The following is a 14,628-nucleotide window of genomic DNA, read 5'->3' on the forward strand; positions in this document are numbered from 1 at the left end:
GTGTTGTTTGAGTACTACAAAACTAGTTGAAAGTTGCTGCTGTGCGCTTCCTGGCTGCAAACCGGCGTCTACCTGAAGCTCAAGCAAGACAAAGGGGTTGTGTAGCGAAATTTTCGGCACAGTGCCGATCAGGAGAGTTTTCTTGGAACTACTGCGTCTGACTCAGGACCCAAGAGCTACGCCACAGGCGTCTGCGCACAGTCGAGCATGTGTGTTGAATAATGGTGCTGATAGCCACGTATCATTTCAAGTAGATTTGATGCCTTTCGGAGACAATTTTTCATTGAATAGGATTGTAGCTCATTTGTGGCAGCAGGAAATAAGCTGTAGTCAAAAGGATCTTCCATAGAGGGTCGCAGGTCGCATAAATACTGTATGGCTCGTAACGCGTTGTGTGGAGCCCGGGTAGCTCAGTCGGTAGAGCATGAGACTCTTAATCTCAGGGTCGTGGGTTCGAGCCCCACGCTGGGCGGCGCCAAATTTTGTGTCTACGCGGATGCAACCTGCGCCCCTCTCGTGAGCCTTGCGTAATGAACGTAACGGGTTACGACGATGCCTAGCTTCGTATGAATATCAGAGGAATGGTTTTTGAAGCTGAAAGTAACTCTGAAATGAATTAAATGTGTTGTTTTGAAGTTTTAGGCGTACATCGATATCGTGTGAGATGTGTAAGAAAGCAGCAGCTGTGCTAACTAAATACAAATAATGGTCGCTAATGCGGTGCGTTTCCAGCTGAAGGGCTCCGATTCACTAGTCCACAAGAATACAGTACCCGAAAATTAATCTAGGCGGCGCCTCCTTAGCTCAGTGGCAGAGCGCTGGTCTAGTAAACCAGGGGTCGTGAGTTCGATCCTCACAGGGGGCAAATGAATTTTGTAAAAGCCCCTTCTACCGTAGCCCTTTCGAAAAAAGCGGTCAAGGATAAAAAAAATTATGAATGGGTGCGGTATTAAAGAAGTGCTCTCGCAAATGAATAGTGCGAATGGTGCTATTAAAGTAGGCACCAGAAACTGCTGCTTTTGGCAGTCTCCGGAGAATGCCGACGTGAAATACTTAGTTCTTGTGATGTATTTTCTACCCCTGGTAGAGACCCTCGCGGTTGTCGTCGTCGTCGGCGCCGCCGCCGCTTTGGTAATAGCGGCAACTCGCCATTGTATGACATAGGGTGAGGTACCTTCTGCAACCGACTGAGATGGCAGTAAGCGATTGAAGCTGATTTGCAACCTCTTGTTTGATCAGCGTCATAAGGGCTTGAATGTAACTTGCGATGGGACACAGCAAGAAGTAGCGTCGCCTTTTTAGTACTGAAATTGGAGATGGAGAATTGCGTCAAAGATGGGAAATTCATTCCGGCAAGCGTACAAATGGCGAAAATGAGGTGTGTGTGGGGAAGCATATTGCGCCAGTGACCGTGTGGCCTAATGGATAAGGCGTCGGACTTCGGATCCGAAGATTGCAGGTTCGAATCCTGTCACGGTCGAGTTTTTCCAGTTCTGCAAAAGATGCATGCTGTTTTACTGTGTTGTTTGAGTACTACAAAACTAGTTGAAAGTTGCTGCTGTGCGCTTCCTGGCTGCAAACCGGCGTCTACCTGAAGCTCAAGCAAGACAAAGGGGTTGTGTAGCGAAATTTTCGGCACAGTGCCGATCAGGAGAGTTTTCTTGGAACTACTGCGTCTGACTCAGGACCCAAGAGCTACGCCACAGGCGTCTGCGCACAGTCGAGCATGTGTGTTGAATAATGGTGCTGATAGCCACGTATCATTTCAAGTAGATTTGATGCCTTTCGGAGACAATTTTTCATTGAATAGGATTGTAGCTCATTTGTGGCAGCAGGAAATAAGCTGTAGTCAAAAGGATCTTCCATAGAGGGTCGCAGGTCGCATAAATACTGTATGGCTCGTAACGCGTTGTGTGGAGCCCGGCTAGCTCAGTCGGTAGAGCATGAGACTCTTAATCTCAGGGTCGTGGGTTCGAGCCCCACGCTGGGCGGCGCCAAATTTTGTGTCTACGCGGATGCAACCTGCGCCCCTCTCGTGAGCCTTGCGTAATGAACGTAACGGGTTACGACGATGCCTAGCTTCGTATGAATATCAGAGGAATGGTTTCTGAAGCTGAAAGTAACTCTGAAATGAATTAAATGTGTTGTTTTGAAGTTTTAGGCGTACATCGATATCGTGTGAGATGTGTAAGAAAGCAGCAGCTGTGCTAACTAAATACAAATAATGGTCGCTAATGCGGTGCGTTTCCAGCTGAAGGGCTCCGATTCACTAGTCCACAAGAATACAGTACCCGAAAATTGCGCTAGGCGGCGCCTCCTTAGCTCAGTGGCAGAGCGCTGGTCTAGTAAACCAGAGGTCGTGAGTTCGATCCTCACAGGGGGCAAATGAATTTTGTAAAAGCCCCTTCTACCGTAGCCCTTTCGAAAAAAGCGGTCAAGGATAAAAAAAATTATGAATGGGTGCGGTATTAAAGAAGTGCTCTCGCAAATGAATAGTGCGAATGGTGCTATTAAAGTAGGCACCAGAAACTGCTGCTTTTGGCAGTCTCCGGAGAATGCCGACGTGAAATACTTAGTTCTTGTGATGTATTTTCTACCCCTGGTAGAGACCCTCGCGGTTGTCGTCGACGTCGGCGCCGCCGCCGCTTTGGTAATAGCGGCAACTCGCCATTGTATGACATAGGGTGAGGTACCTTCTGCAACCGACTGAGATGGCAGTAAGCGATTGAAGCTGATTTGCAACCTCTTGTTTGATCAGCGTCATAAGGGCTTGAATGTAACTTGCGATGGGACACAGCAAGAAGTAGCGTCGCCTTTTTAGTACTGAAATTGGAGATGGAGAATTGCGTCAAAGATGGGAAATTCATTCCGGCAAGCGTACAAATGGCGAAAATGAGGTGTGTGTGGGGAAGCATATTGCGCCAGTGACCGTGTGGCCTAATGGATAAGGCGTCGGACTTCGGATCCGAAGATTGCAGGTTCGAATCCTGTCACGGTCGAGTTTTTCCAGTTCTGCAAAAGATGCATGCTGTTTTACTGTGTTGTTTGAGTACTACAAAACTAGTTGAAAGTTGCTGCTGTGCGCTTCCTGGCTGCAAACCGGCGTCTACCTGAAGCTCAAGCAAGACAAAGGGGTTGTGTAGCGAAATTTTCGGCACAGTGCCGATCAGGAGAGTTTTCTTGGAACTACTGCGTCTGACTCAGGACCCAAGAGCTACGCCACAGGCGTCTGCGCACAGTCGAGCATGTGTGTTGAATAATGGTGCTGATAGCCACGTATCATTTCAAGTAGATTTGATGCCTTTCGGAGACAATTTTTCATTGAATAGGATTGTAGCTCATTTGTGGCAGCAGGAAATAAGCTGTAGTCAAAAGGCTCTTCCATAGAGGGTCGCAGGTCGCGTAAATACTGTATGGCTCGTAACGCGTTGTGTGGAGCCCGGCTAGCTCAGTCGGTAGAGCGTGAGACTCTTAATCTCAGGGTCGTGGGTTCGAGCCCCACGCTGGGCGGCGCCAAATTTTGTGTCTACGCGGATGCAACCTGCGCCCCTCTCGTGAGCCTTGCGTAATGAACGTAACGGGTTACGACGATGCCTAGCTTCGTATGAATATCAGAGGAATGGTTTTTGAAGCTGAAAGTAACTCTGAAATGAATTAAATGTGTTGTTTTGAAGTTTTAGGCGTACATCGATATCGTGTGAGATGTGTAAGAAAGCAGCAGCTGTGCTAACTAAATACAAATAATGGTCGCTAATGCGGTGCGTTTCCAGCTGAAGGGCTCCGATTCACTAGTCCACAAGAATACAGTACCCGAAAATTGCGCTAGGCGGCGCCTCCTTAGCTCAGTGGCAGAGCGCTGGTCTAGTAAACCAGAGGTCGTGAGTTCGATCCTCACAGGGGGCAAATGAATTTTGTAAAAGCCCCTTCTACCGTAGCCCTTTCGAAAAAAGCGGTCAAGGATAAAAAAAATTATGAATGGGTGCGGTATTAAAGAAGTGCTCTCGCAAATGAATAGTGCGAATGGTGCTATTAAAGTAGGCACCAGAAACTGCTGCTTTTGGCAGTCTCCGGAGAATGCCGACGTGAAATACTTAGTTCTTGTGATGTATTTTCTACCCCTGGTAGAGACCCTCGCGGTTGTCGTCGACGTCGGCGCCGCCGCCGCTTTGGTAATAGCGGCAACTCGCCATTGTATGACATAGGGTGAGGTACCTTCTGCAACCGACTGAGATGGCAGTAAGCGATTGAAGCTGATTTGCAACCTCTTGTTTGATCAGCGTCATAAGGGCTTGAATGTAACTTGCGATGGGACACAGCAAGAAGTAGCGTCGCCTTTTTAGTACTGAAATTGGAGATGGAGAATTGCGTCAAAGATGGGAAATTCATTCCGGCAAGCGTACAAATGGCGAAAATGAGGTGTGTGTGGGGAAGCATATTGCGCCAGTGACCGTGTGGCCTAATGGATAAGGCGTCGGACTTCGGATCCGAAGATTGCAGGTTCGAATCCTGTCACGGTCGAGTTTTTCCAGTTCTGCAAAAGATGCATGCTGTTTTACTGTGTTGTTTGAGTACTACAAAACTAGTTGAAAGTTGCTGCTGTGCGCTTCCTGGCTGCAAACCGGCGTCTACCTGAAGCTCAAGCAAGACAAAGGGGTTGTGTAGCGAAATTTTCGGCACAGTGCCGATCAGGAGAGTTTTCTTGGAACTACTGCGTCTGACTCAGGACCCAAGAGCTACGCCACAGGCGTCTGCGCACAGTCGAGCATGTGTGTTGAATAATGGTGCTGATAGCCACGTATCATTTCAAGTAGATTTGATGCCTTTCGGAGACAATTTTTCATTGAATAGGATTGTAGCTCATTTGTGGCAGCAGGAAATAAGCTGTAGTCAAAAGGATCTTCCATAGAGGGTCGCAGGTCGCATAAATACTGTATGGCTCGTAACGCGTTGTGTGGAGCCCGGCTAGCTCAGTCGGTAGAGCATGAGACTCTTAATCTCAGGGTCGTGGGTTCGAGCCCCACGCTGGGCGGCGCCAAATTCTGTGTCTACGCGGATGCAACCTGCGCCCCTCTCGTGAGCCTTGCGTAATGAACGTAACGGGTTACGACGATGCCTAGCTTCGTATGAATATCAGAGGAATGGTTTTTGAAGCTGAAAGTAACTCTGAAATGAATTAAATGTGTTGTTTTGAAGTTTTAGGCGTACATCGATATCGTGTGAGATGTGTAAGAAAGCAGCAGCTGTGCTAACTAAATACAAATAATGGTCGCTAATGCGGTGCGTTTCCAGCTGAAGGGCTCCGATTCACTAGTCCACAAGAATACAGTACCCGAAAATTGCGCTAGGCGGCGCCTCCTTAGCTCAGTGGCAGAGCGCTGGTCTAGTAAACCAGAGGTCGTGAGTTCGATCCTCACAGGGGGCAAATGAATTTTGTAAAAGCCCCTTCTACCGTAGCCCTTTCGAAAAAAGCGGTCAAGGATAAAAAAAATTATGAATGGGTGCGGTATTAAAGAAGTGCTCTCGCAAATGAATAGTGCGAATGGTGCTATTAAAGTAGGCACCAGAAACTGCTGCTTTTGGCAGTCTCCGGAGAATGCCGACGTGAAATACTTAGTTCTTGTGATGTATTTTCTACCCCTGGTAGAGACCCTCGCGGTTGTCGTCGACGTCGGCGCCGCCGCCGCTTTGGTAATAGCGGCAACTCGCCATTGTATGACATAGGGTGAGGTACCTTCTGCAACCGACTGAGATGGCAGTAAGCGATTGAAGCTGATTTGCAACCTCTTGTTTGATCAGCGTCATAAGGGCTTGAATGTAACTTGCGATGGGACACAGCAAGAAGTAGCGTCGCCTTTTTAGTACTGAAATTGGAGATGGAGAATTGCGTCAAAGATGGGAAATTCATTCCGGCAAGCGTACAAATGGCGAAAATGAGGTGTGTGTGGGGAAGCATATTGCGCCAGTGACCGTGTGGCCTAATGGATAAGGCGTCGGACTTCGGATCCGAAGATTGCAGGTTCGAATCCTGTCACGGTCGAGTTTTTCCAGTTCTGCAAAAGATGCATGCTGTTTTACTGTGTTGTTTGAGTACTACAAAACTAGTTGAAAGTTGCTGCTGTGCGCTTCCTGGCTGCAAACCGGCGTCTACCTGAAGCTCAAGCAAGACAAAGGGGTTGTGTAGCGAAATTTTCGGCACAGTGCCGATCAGGAGAGTTTTCTTGGAACTACTGCGTCTGACTCAGGACCCAAGAGCTACGCCACAGGCGTCTGCGCACAGTCGAGCATGTGTGTTGAATAATGGTGCTGATAGCCACGTATCATTTCAAGTAGATTTGATGCCTTTCGGAGACAATTTTTCATTGAATAGGATTGTAGCTCATTTGTGGCAGCAGGAAATAAGCTGTAGTCAAAAGGATCTTCCATAGAGGGTCGCAGGTCGCATAAATACTGTATGGCTCGTAACGCGTTGTGTGGAGCCCGGCTAGCTCAGTCGGTAGAGCATGAGACTCTTAATCTCAGGGTCGTGGGTTCGAGCCCCACGCTGGGCGGCGCCAAATTCTGTGTCTACGCGGATGCAACCTGCGCCCCTCTCGTGAGCCTTGCGTAATGAACGTAACGGGTTACGACGATGCCTAGCTTCGTATGAATATCAGAGGAATGGTTTTTGAAGCTGAAAGTAACTCTGAAATGAATTAAATGTGTTGTTTTGAAGTTTTAGGCGTACATCGATATCGTGTGAGATGTGTAAGAAAGCAGCAGCTGTGCTAACTAAATACAAATAATGGTCGCTAATGCGGTGCGTTTCCAGCTGAAGGGCTCCGATTCACTAGTCCACAAGAATACAGTACCCGAAAATTGCGCTAGGCGGCGCCTCCTTAGCTCAGTGGCAGAGCGCTGGTCTAGTAAACCAGAGGTCGTGAGTTCGATCCTCACAGGGGGCAAATGAATTTTGTAAAAGCCCCTTCTACCGTAGCCCTTTCGAAAAAAGCGGTCAAGGATAAAAAAAATTATGAATGGGTGCGGTATTAAAGAAGTGCTCTCGCAAATGAATAGTGCGAATGGTGCTATTAAAGTAGGCACCAGAAACTGCTGCTTTTGGCAGTCTCCGGAGAATGCCGACGTGAAATACTTAGTTCTTGTGATGTATTTTCTACCCCTGGTAGAGACCCTCGCGGTTGTCGTCGACGTCGGCGCCGCCGCCGCTTTGGTAATAGCGGCAACTCGCCATTGTATGACATAGGGTGAGGTACCTTCTGCAACCGACTGAGATGGCAGTAAGCGATTGAAGCTGATTTGCAACCTCTTGTTTGATCAGCGTCATAAGGGCTTGAATGTAACTTGCGATGGGACACAGCAAGAAGTAGCGTCGCCTTTTTAGTACTGAAATTGGAGATGGAGAATTGCGTCAAAGATGGGAAATTCATTCCGGCAAGCGTACAAATGGCGAAAATGAGGTGTGTGTGGGGAAGCATATTGCGCCAGTGACCGTGTGGCCTAATGGATAAGGCGTCGGACTTCGGATCCGAAGATTGCAGGTTCGAATCCTGTCACGGTCGAGTTTTTCCAGTTCTGCAAAAGATGCATGCTGTTTTACTGTGTTGTTTGAGTACTACAAAACTAGTTGAAAGTTGCTGCTGTGCGCTTCCTGGCTGCAAACCGGCGTCTACCTGAAGCTCAAGCAAGACAAAGGGGTTGTGTAGCGAAATTTTCGGCACAGTGCCGATCAGGAGAGTTTTCTTGGAACTACTGCGTCTGACTCAGGACCCAAGAGCTACGCCACAGGCGTCTGCGCACAGTCGAGCATGTGTGTTGAATAATGGTGCTGATAGCCACGTATCATTTCAAGTAGATTTGATGCCTTTCGGAGACAATTTTTCATTGAATAGGATTGTAGCTCATTTGTGGCAGCAGGAAATAAGCTGTAGTCAAAAGGATCTTCCATAGAGGGTCGCAGGTCGCATAAATACTGTATGGCTCGTAACGCGTTGTGTGGAGCCCGGCTAGCTCAGTCGGTAGAGCATGAGACTCTTAATCTCAGGGTCGTGGGTTCGAGCCCCACGCTGGGCGGCGCCAAATTTTGTGTCTACGCGGATGCAACCTGCGCCCCTCTCGTGAGCCTTGCGTAATGAACGTAACGGGTTACGACGATGCCTAGCTTCGTATGAATATCAGAGGAATGGTTTTTGAAGCTGAAAGTAACTCTGAAATGAATTAAATGTGTTGTTTTGAAGTTTTAGGCGTACATCGATATCGTGTGAGATGTGTAAGAAAGCAGCAGCTGTGCTAACTAAATACAAATAATGGTCGCTAATGCGGTGCGTTTCCAGCTGAAGGGCTCCGATTCACTAGTCCACAAGAATACAGTACCCGAAAATTGCGCTAGGCGGCGCCTCCTTAGCTCAGTGGCAGAGCGCTGGTCTAGTAAACCAGAGGTCGTGAGTTCGATCCTCACAGGGGGCAAATGAATTTTGTAAAAGCCCCTTCTACCGTAGCCCTTTCGAAAAAAGCGGTCAAGGATAAAAAAAATTATGAATGGGTGCGGTATTAAAGAAGTGCTCTCGCAAATGAATAGTGCGAATGGTGCTATTAAAGTAGGCACCAGAAACTGCTGGTTTTGGCAGTCTCCGGAGAATGCCGACGTGAAATACTTAGTTCTTGTGATGTATTTTCTACCCCTGGTAGAGACCCTCGCGGTTGTCGTCGTCGTCGGCGCCGCCGCCGCTTTGGTAATAGCGGCAACTCGCCATTGTATGACATAGGGTGAGGTACCTTCTGCAACCGACTGAGATGGCAGTAAGCGATTGAAGCTGATTTGCAACCTCTTGTTTGATCAGCGTCATAAGGGCTTGAATGTAACTTGCGATGGGACACAGCAAGAAGTAGCGTCGCCTTTTTAGTACTGAAATTGGAGATGGAGAATTGCGTCAAAGATGGGAAATTCATTCCGGCAAGCGTACAAATGGCGAAAATGAGGTGTGTGTGGGGAAGCATATTGCGCCAGTGACCGTGTGGCCTAATGGATAAGGCGTCGGACTTCGGATCCGAAGATTGCAGGTTCGAATCCTGTCACGGTCGAGTTTTTCCAGTTCTGCAAAAGATGCATGCTGTTTTACTGTGTTGTTTGAGTACTACAAAACTAGTTGAAAGTTGCTGCTGTGCGCTTCCTGGCTGCAAACCGGCGTCTACCTGAAGCTCAAGCAAGACAAAGGGGTTGTGTAGCGAAATTTTCGGCACAGTGCCGATCAGGAGAGTTTTCTTGGAACTACTGCGTCTGACTCAGGACCCAAGAGCTACGCCACAGGCGTCTGCGCACAGTCGAGCATGTGTGTTGAATAATGGTGCTGATAGCCACGTATCATTTCAAGTAGATTTGATGCCTTTCGGAGACAATTTTTCATTGAATAGGATTGTAGCTCATTTGTGGCAGCAGGAAATAAGCTGTAGTCAAAAGGATCTTCCATAGAGGGTCGCAGGTCGCATAAATACTGTATGGCTCGTAACGCGTTGTGTGGAGCCCGGCTAGCTCAGTCGGTAGAGCATGAGACTCTTAATCTCAGGGTCGTGGGTTCGAGCCCCACGCTGGGCGGCGCCAAATTTTGTGTCTACGCGGATGCAACCTGCGCCCCTCTCGTGAGCCTTGCGTAATGAACGTAACGGGTTACGACGATGCCTAGCTTCGTATGAATATCAGAGGAATGGTTTTTGAAGCTGAAAGTAACTCTGAAATGAATTAAATGTGTTGTTTTGAAGTTTTAGGCGTACATCGATATCGTGTGAGATGTGTAAGAAAGCAGCAGCTGTGCTAACTAAATACAAATAATGGTCGCTAATGCGGTGCGTTTCCAGCTGAAGGGCTCCGATTCACTAGTCCACAAGAATACAGTACCCGAAAATTGCGCTAGGCGGCGCCTCCTTAGCTCAGTGGCAGAGCGCTGGTCTAGTAAACCAGAGGTCGTGAGTTCGATCCTCACAGGGGGCAAATGAATTTTGTAAAAGCCCCTTCTACTGTAGCCCTTTCGAAAAAAGCGGTCAAGGATAAAAAAAATTATGAATGGGTGCGGTATTAAAGAAGTGCTCTCGCAAATGAATAGTGCGAATGGTGCTATTAAAGTAGGCACCAGAAACTGCTGCTTTTGGCAGTCTCCGGAGAATGCCGACGTGAAATACTTAGTTCTTGTGATGTATTTTCTACCCCTGGTAGAGACCCTCGCGGTTGTCGTCGACGTCGGCGCCGCCGCCGCTTTGGTAATAGCGGCAACTCGCCATTGTATGACATAGGGTGAGGTACCTTCTGCAACCGACTGAGATGGCAGTAAGCGATTGAAGCTGATTTGCAACCTCTTGTTTGATCAGCGTCATAAGGGCTTGAATGTAACTTGCGATGGGACACAGCAAGAAGTAGCGTCGCCTTTTTAGTACTGAAATTGGAGATGGAGAATTGCGTCAAAGATGGGAAATTCATTCCGGCAAGCGTACAAATGGCGAAAATGAGGTGTGTGTGGGGAAGCATATTGCGCCAGTGACCGTGTGGCCTAATGGATAAGGCGTCGGACTTCGGATCCGAAGATTGCAGGTTCGAATCCTGTCACGGTCGAGTTTTTCCAGTTCTGCAAAAGATGCATGCTGTTTTACTGTGTTGTTTGAGTACTACAAAACTAGTTGAAAGTTGCTGCTGTGCGCTTCCTGGCTGCAAACCGGTGTCTACCTGAAGCTCAAGCAAGACAAAGGGGTTGTGTAGCGAAATTTTCGGCACAGTGCCGATCAGGAGAGTTTTCTTGGAACTACTGCGTCTGACTCAGGACCCAAGAGCTACGCCACAGGCGTCTGCGCACAGTCGAGCATGTGTGTTGAATAATGGTGCTGATAGCCACGTATCATTTCAAGTAGATTTGATGCCTTTCGGAGACAATTTTTCATTGAATAGGATTGTAGCTCATTTGTGGCAGCAGGAAATAAGCTGTAGTCAAAAGGCTCTTCCATAGAGGGTCGCAGGTCGCGTAAATACTGTATGGCTCGTAACGCGTTGTGTGGAGCCCGGCTAGCTCAGTCGGTAGAGCATGAGACTCTTAATCTCAGGGTCGTGGGTTCGAGCCCCACGCTGGGCGGCGCCAAATTTTGTGTCTACGCGGATGCAACCTGCGCCTCTCTCGTGAGCCTTGCGTAATGAACGTAACGGGTTACGACGATGCCTAGCTTCGTATGAATATCAGAGGAATGGTTTTTGAAGCTGAAAGTAACTCTGAAATGAATTAAATGTGTTGTTTTGAAGTTTTAGGCGTACATCGATATCGTGTGAGATGTGTAAGAAAGCAGCAGCTGTGCTAACTAAATACAAATAATGGTCGCTAATGCGGTGCGTTTCCAGCTGAAGGGCTCCGATTCACTAGTCCACAAGAATACAGTACCCGAAAATTGCGCTAGGCGGCGCCTCCTTAGCTCAGTGGCAGAGCGCTGGTCTAGTAAACCAGAGGTCGTGAGTTCGATCCTCACAGGGGGCAAATGAATTTTGTAAAAGCCCCTTCTACCGTAGCCCTTTCGAAAAAAGCGGTCAAGGATAAAAAAAATTATGAATGGGTGCGGTATTAAAGAAGTGCTCTCGCAAATGAATAGTGCGAATGGTGCTATTAAAGTAGGCACCAGAAACTGCTGCTTTTGGCAGTCTCCGGAGAATGCCGACGTGAAATACTTAGTTCTTGTGATGTATTTTCTACCCCTGGTAGAGACCCTCGCGGTTGTCGTCGACGTCGGCGCCGCCGCCGCTTTGGTAATAGCGGCAACTCGCCATTGTATGACATAGGGTGAGGTACCTTCTGCAACCGACTGAGATGGCAGTAAGCGATTGAAGCTGATTTGCAACCTCTTGTTTGATCAGCGTCATAAGGGCTTGAATGTAACTTGCGATGGGACACAGCAAGAAGTAGCGTCGCCTTTTTAGTACTGAAATTGGAGATGGAGAATTGCGTCAAAGATGGGAAATTCATTCCGGCAAGCGTACAAATGGCGAAAATGAGGTGTGTGTGGGGAAGCATATTGCGCCAGTGACCGTGTGGCCTAATGGATAAGGCGTCGGACTTCGGATCCGAAGATTGCAGGTTCGAATCCTGTCACGGTCGAGTTTTTCCAGTTCTGCAAAAGATGCATGCTGTTTTACTGTGTTGTTTGAGTACTACAAAACTAGTTGAAAGTTGCTGCTGTGCGCTTCCTGGCTGCAAACCGGCGTCTACCTGAAGCTCAAGCAAGACAAAGGGGTTGTGTAGCGAAATTTTCGGCACAGTGCCGATCAGGAGAGTTTTCTTGGAACTACTGCGTCTGACTCAGGACCCAAGAGCTACGCCACAGGCGTCTGCGCACAGTCGAGCATGTGTGTTGAATAATGGTGCTGATAGCCACGTATCATTTCAAGTAGATTTGATGCCTTTCGGAGACAATTTTTCATTGAATAGGATTGTAGCTCATTTGTGGCAGCAGGAAATAAGCTGTAGTCAAAAGGATCTTCCATAGAGGGTCGCAGGTCGCATAAATACTGTATGGCTCGTAACGCGTTGTGTGGAGCCCGGCTAGCTCAGTCGGTAGAGCATGAGACTCTTAATCTCAGGGTCGTGGGTTCGAGCCCCACGCTGGGCGGCGCCAAATTTTGTGTCTACGCGGATGCAACCTGCGCCCCTCTCGTGAGCCTTGCGTAATGAACGTAACGGGTTACGACGATGCCTAGCTTCGTATGAATATCAGAGGAATGGTTTTTGAAGCTGAAAGTAACTCTGAAATGAATTAAATGTGTTGTTTTGAAGTTTTAGGCGTACATCGATATCGTGTGAGATGTGTAAGAAAGCAGCAGCTGTGCTAACTAAATACAAATAATGGTCGCTAATGCGGTGCGTTTCCAGCTGAAGGGCTCCGATTCACTAGTCCACAAGAATACAGTACCCGAAAATTAATCTAGGCGGCGCCTCCTTAGCTCAGTGGCAGAGCGCTGGTCTAGTAAACCAGAGGTCGTGAGTTCGATCCTCACAGGGGGCAAATGAATTTTGTAAAAGCCCCTTCTACCGTAGCCCTTTCGAAAAAAGCGGTCAAGGATAAAAAAAATTATGAATGGGTGCGGTATTAAAGAAGTGCTCTCGCAAATGAATAGTGCGAATGGTGCTATTAAAGTAGGCACCAGAAACTGCTGCTTTTGGCAGTCTCCGGAGAATGCCGACGTGAAATACTTAGTTCTTGTGATGTATTTTCTACCCCTGGTAGAGACCCTCGCGGTTGTCGTCGTCGTCGGCGCCGCCGCCGCTTTGGTAATAGCGGCAACTCGCCATTGTATGACATAGGGTGAGGTACCTTCTGCAACCGACTGAGATGGCAGTAAGCGATTGAAGCTGATTTGCAACCTCTTGTTTGATCAGCGTCATAAGGGCTTGAATGTAACTTGCGATGGGACACAGCAAGAAGTAGCGTCGCCTTTTTAGTACTGAAATTGGAGATGGAGAATTGCGTCAAAGATGGGAAATTCATTCCGGCAAGCGTACAAATGGCGAAAATGAGGTGTGTGTGGGGAAGCATATTGCGCCAGTGACCGTGTGGCCTAATGGATAAGGCGTCGGACTTCGGATCCGAAGATTGCAGGTTCGAATCCTGTCACGGTCGAGTTTTTCCAGTTCTGCAAAAGATGCATGCTGTTTTACTGTGTTGTTTGAGTACTACAAAACTAGTTGAAAGTTGCTGCTGTGCGCTTCCTGGCTGCAAACCGGCGTCTACCTGAAGCTCAAGCAAGACAAAGGGGTTGTGTAGCGAAATTTTCGGCACAGTGCCGATCAGGAGAGTTTTCTTGGAACTACTGCGTCTGACTCAGGACCCAAGAGCTACGCCACAGGCGTCTGCGCACAGTCGAGCATGTGTGTTGAATAATGGTGCTGATAGCCACGTATCATTTCAAGTAGATTTGATGCCTTTCGGAGACAATTTTTCATTGAATAGGATTGTAGCTCATTTGTGGCAGCAGGAAATAAGCTGTAGTCAAAAGGATCTTCCATAGAGGGTCGCAGGTCGCATAAATACTGTATGGCTCGTAACGCGTTGTGTGGAGCCCGGCTAGCTCAGTCGGTAGAGCATGAGACTCTTAATCTCAGGGTCGTGGGTTCGAGCCCCACGCTGGGCGGCGCCAAATTTTGTGTCTACGCGGATGCAACCTGCGCCCCTCTCGTGAGCCTTGCGTAATGAACGTAACGGGTTACGACGATGCCTAGCTTCGTATGAATATCAGAGGAATGGTTTTTGAAGCTGAAAGTAACTCTGAAATGAATTAAATGTGTTGTTTTGAAGTTTTAGGCGTACATCGATATCGTGTGAGATGTGTAAGAAAGCAGCAGCTGTGCTAACTAAATACAAATAATGGTCGCTAATGCGGTGCGTTTCCAGCTGAAGGGCTCCGATTCACTAGTCCACAAGAATACAGTACCCGAAAATTAATCTAGGCGGCGCCTCCTTAGCTCAGTGGCAGAGCGCTGGTCTAGTAAACCAGAGGTCGTGAGTTCGATCCTCACAGGGGGCAAATGAATTTTGTAAAAGCCCCTTCTACCGTAGCCCTTTCGAAAAAAGCGGTCAAGGATAAAAAAAATTATGAATGGGTGCGGTATTAAAGAA

General features: G+C 48.0%; 29 non-coding genes across 29 annotated transcripts; all 29 read left to right on the forward strand.

The window, feature by feature from the left end:
* Nucleotides 1–399: 399 nt before the first annotated feature.
* On the forward strand, nt 400–472 carry Trnak-cuu. Its single transcript has one exon. It is a non-coding gene; the product is annotated as a tRNA-Lys (tRNA).
* A 321-nt stretch (nt 473–793) lies between these two features.
* Trnat-agu lies at nt 794–865 on the forward strand. The gene has a single exon. It is a non-coding gene; the product is annotated as a tRNA-Thr (tRNA).
* Nucleotides 866–1,407: 542 nt separating this feature from the next.
* On the forward strand, nt 1,408–1,480 carry Trnar-ucg. The gene has a single exon. It is a non-coding gene; the product is annotated as a tRNA-Arg (tRNA).
* A 438-nt stretch (nt 1,481–1,918) lies between these two features.
* Trnak-cuu lies at nt 1,919–1,991 on the forward strand. Its single transcript has one exon. It is a non-coding gene; the product is annotated as a tRNA-Lys (tRNA).
* A 321-nt stretch (nt 1,992–2,312) lies between these two features.
* On the forward strand, nt 2,313–2,384 carry Trnat-agu. Its single transcript has one exon. It is a non-coding gene; the product is annotated as a tRNA-Thr (tRNA).
* A 542-nt stretch (nt 2,385–2,926) lies between these two features.
* On the forward strand, nt 2,927–2,999 carry Trnar-ucg. Its single transcript has one exon. It is a non-coding gene; the product is annotated as a tRNA-Arg (tRNA).
* A 438-nt stretch (nt 3,000–3,437) lies between these two features.
* Nucleotides 3,438–3,510, forward strand: Trnak-cuu. Its single transcript has one exon. It is a non-coding gene; the product is annotated as a tRNA-Lys (tRNA).
* Nucleotides 3,511–3,831: 321 nt separating this feature from the next.
* On the forward strand, nt 3,832–3,903 carry Trnat-agu. The gene has a single exon. It is a non-coding gene; the product is annotated as a tRNA-Thr (tRNA).
* Nucleotides 3,904–4,445: 542 nt separating this feature from the next.
* On the forward strand, nt 4,446–4,518 carry Trnar-ucg. Its single transcript has one exon. It is a non-coding gene; the product is annotated as a tRNA-Arg (tRNA).
* A 438-nt stretch (nt 4,519–4,956) lies between these two features.
* Trnak-cuu lies at nt 4,957–5,029 on the forward strand. The gene has a single exon. It is a non-coding gene; the product is annotated as a tRNA-Lys (tRNA).
* Nucleotides 5,030–5,350: 321 nt separating this feature from the next.
* Trnat-agu lies at nt 5,351–5,422 on the forward strand. Its single transcript has one exon. It is a non-coding gene; the product is annotated as a tRNA-Thr (tRNA).
* Nucleotides 5,423–5,964: 542 nt separating this feature from the next.
* Trnar-ucg lies at nt 5,965–6,037 on the forward strand. The gene has a single exon. It is a non-coding gene; the product is annotated as a tRNA-Arg (tRNA).
* A 438-nt stretch (nt 6,038–6,475) lies between these two features.
* On the forward strand, nt 6,476–6,548 carry Trnak-cuu. The gene has a single exon. It is a non-coding gene; the product is annotated as a tRNA-Lys (tRNA).
* Nucleotides 6,549–6,869: 321 nt separating this feature from the next.
* Nucleotides 6,870–6,941, forward strand: Trnat-agu. Its single transcript has one exon. It is a non-coding gene; the product is annotated as a tRNA-Thr (tRNA).
* A 542-nt stretch (nt 6,942–7,483) lies between these two features.
* Trnar-ucg lies at nt 7,484–7,556 on the forward strand. The gene has a single exon. It is a non-coding gene; the product is annotated as a tRNA-Arg (tRNA).
* Nucleotides 7,557–7,994: 438 nt separating this feature from the next.
* On the forward strand, nt 7,995–8,067 carry Trnak-cuu. Its single transcript has one exon. It is a non-coding gene; the product is annotated as a tRNA-Lys (tRNA).
* A 321-nt stretch (nt 8,068–8,388) lies between these two features.
* Trnat-agu lies at nt 8,389–8,460 on the forward strand. The gene has a single exon. It is a non-coding gene; the product is annotated as a tRNA-Thr (tRNA).
* Nucleotides 8,461–9,002: 542 nt separating this feature from the next.
* Nucleotides 9,003–9,075, forward strand: Trnar-ucg. Its single transcript has one exon. It is a non-coding gene; the product is annotated as a tRNA-Arg (tRNA).
* A 438-nt stretch (nt 9,076–9,513) lies between these two features.
* On the forward strand, nt 9,514–9,586 carry Trnak-cuu. Its single transcript has one exon. It is a non-coding gene; the product is annotated as a tRNA-Lys (tRNA).
* A 321-nt stretch (nt 9,587–9,907) lies between these two features.
* On the forward strand, nt 9,908–9,979 carry Trnat-agu. Its single transcript has one exon. It is a non-coding gene; the product is annotated as a tRNA-Thr (tRNA).
* Nucleotides 9,980–10,521: 542 nt separating this feature from the next.
* Nucleotides 10,522–10,594, forward strand: Trnar-ucg. The gene has a single exon. It is a non-coding gene; the product is annotated as a tRNA-Arg (tRNA).
* A 438-nt stretch (nt 10,595–11,032) lies between these two features.
* Trnak-cuu lies at nt 11,033–11,105 on the forward strand. Its single transcript has one exon. It is a non-coding gene; the product is annotated as a tRNA-Lys (tRNA).
* Nucleotides 11,106–11,426: 321 nt separating this feature from the next.
* Trnat-agu lies at nt 11,427–11,498 on the forward strand. Its single transcript has one exon. It is a non-coding gene; the product is annotated as a tRNA-Thr (tRNA).
* A 542-nt stretch (nt 11,499–12,040) lies between these two features.
* Nucleotides 12,041–12,113, forward strand: Trnar-ucg. The gene has a single exon. It is a non-coding gene; the product is annotated as a tRNA-Arg (tRNA).
* Nucleotides 12,114–12,551: 438 nt separating this feature from the next.
* On the forward strand, nt 12,552–12,624 carry Trnak-cuu. The gene has a single exon. It is a non-coding gene; the product is annotated as a tRNA-Lys (tRNA).
* Nucleotides 12,625–12,945: 321 nt separating this feature from the next.
* Nucleotides 12,946–13,017, forward strand: Trnat-agu. Its single transcript has one exon. It is a non-coding gene; the product is annotated as a tRNA-Thr (tRNA).
* Nucleotides 13,018–13,559: 542 nt separating this feature from the next.
* On the forward strand, nt 13,560–13,632 carry Trnar-ucg. The gene has a single exon. It is a non-coding gene; the product is annotated as a tRNA-Arg (tRNA).
* A 438-nt stretch (nt 13,633–14,070) lies between these two features.
* Nucleotides 14,071–14,143, forward strand: Trnak-cuu. The gene has a single exon. It is a non-coding gene; the product is annotated as a tRNA-Lys (tRNA).
* Nucleotides 14,144–14,464: 321 nt separating this feature from the next.
* Trnat-agu lies at nt 14,465–14,536 on the forward strand. Its single transcript has one exon. It is a non-coding gene; the product is annotated as a tRNA-Thr (tRNA).
* Nucleotides 14,537–14,628: the final 92 nt, after the last annotated feature.

The sequence above is a fragment of the Schistocerca americana genome, chromosome 7 (assembly GCF_021461395.2).
Source record: "Schistocerca americana isolate TAMUIC-IGC-003095 chromosome 7, iqSchAmer2.1, whole genome shotgun sequence".
Lineage (NCBI taxonomy): Eukaryota > Metazoa > Arthropoda > Insecta > Orthoptera > Acrididae > Schistocerca > Schistocerca americana.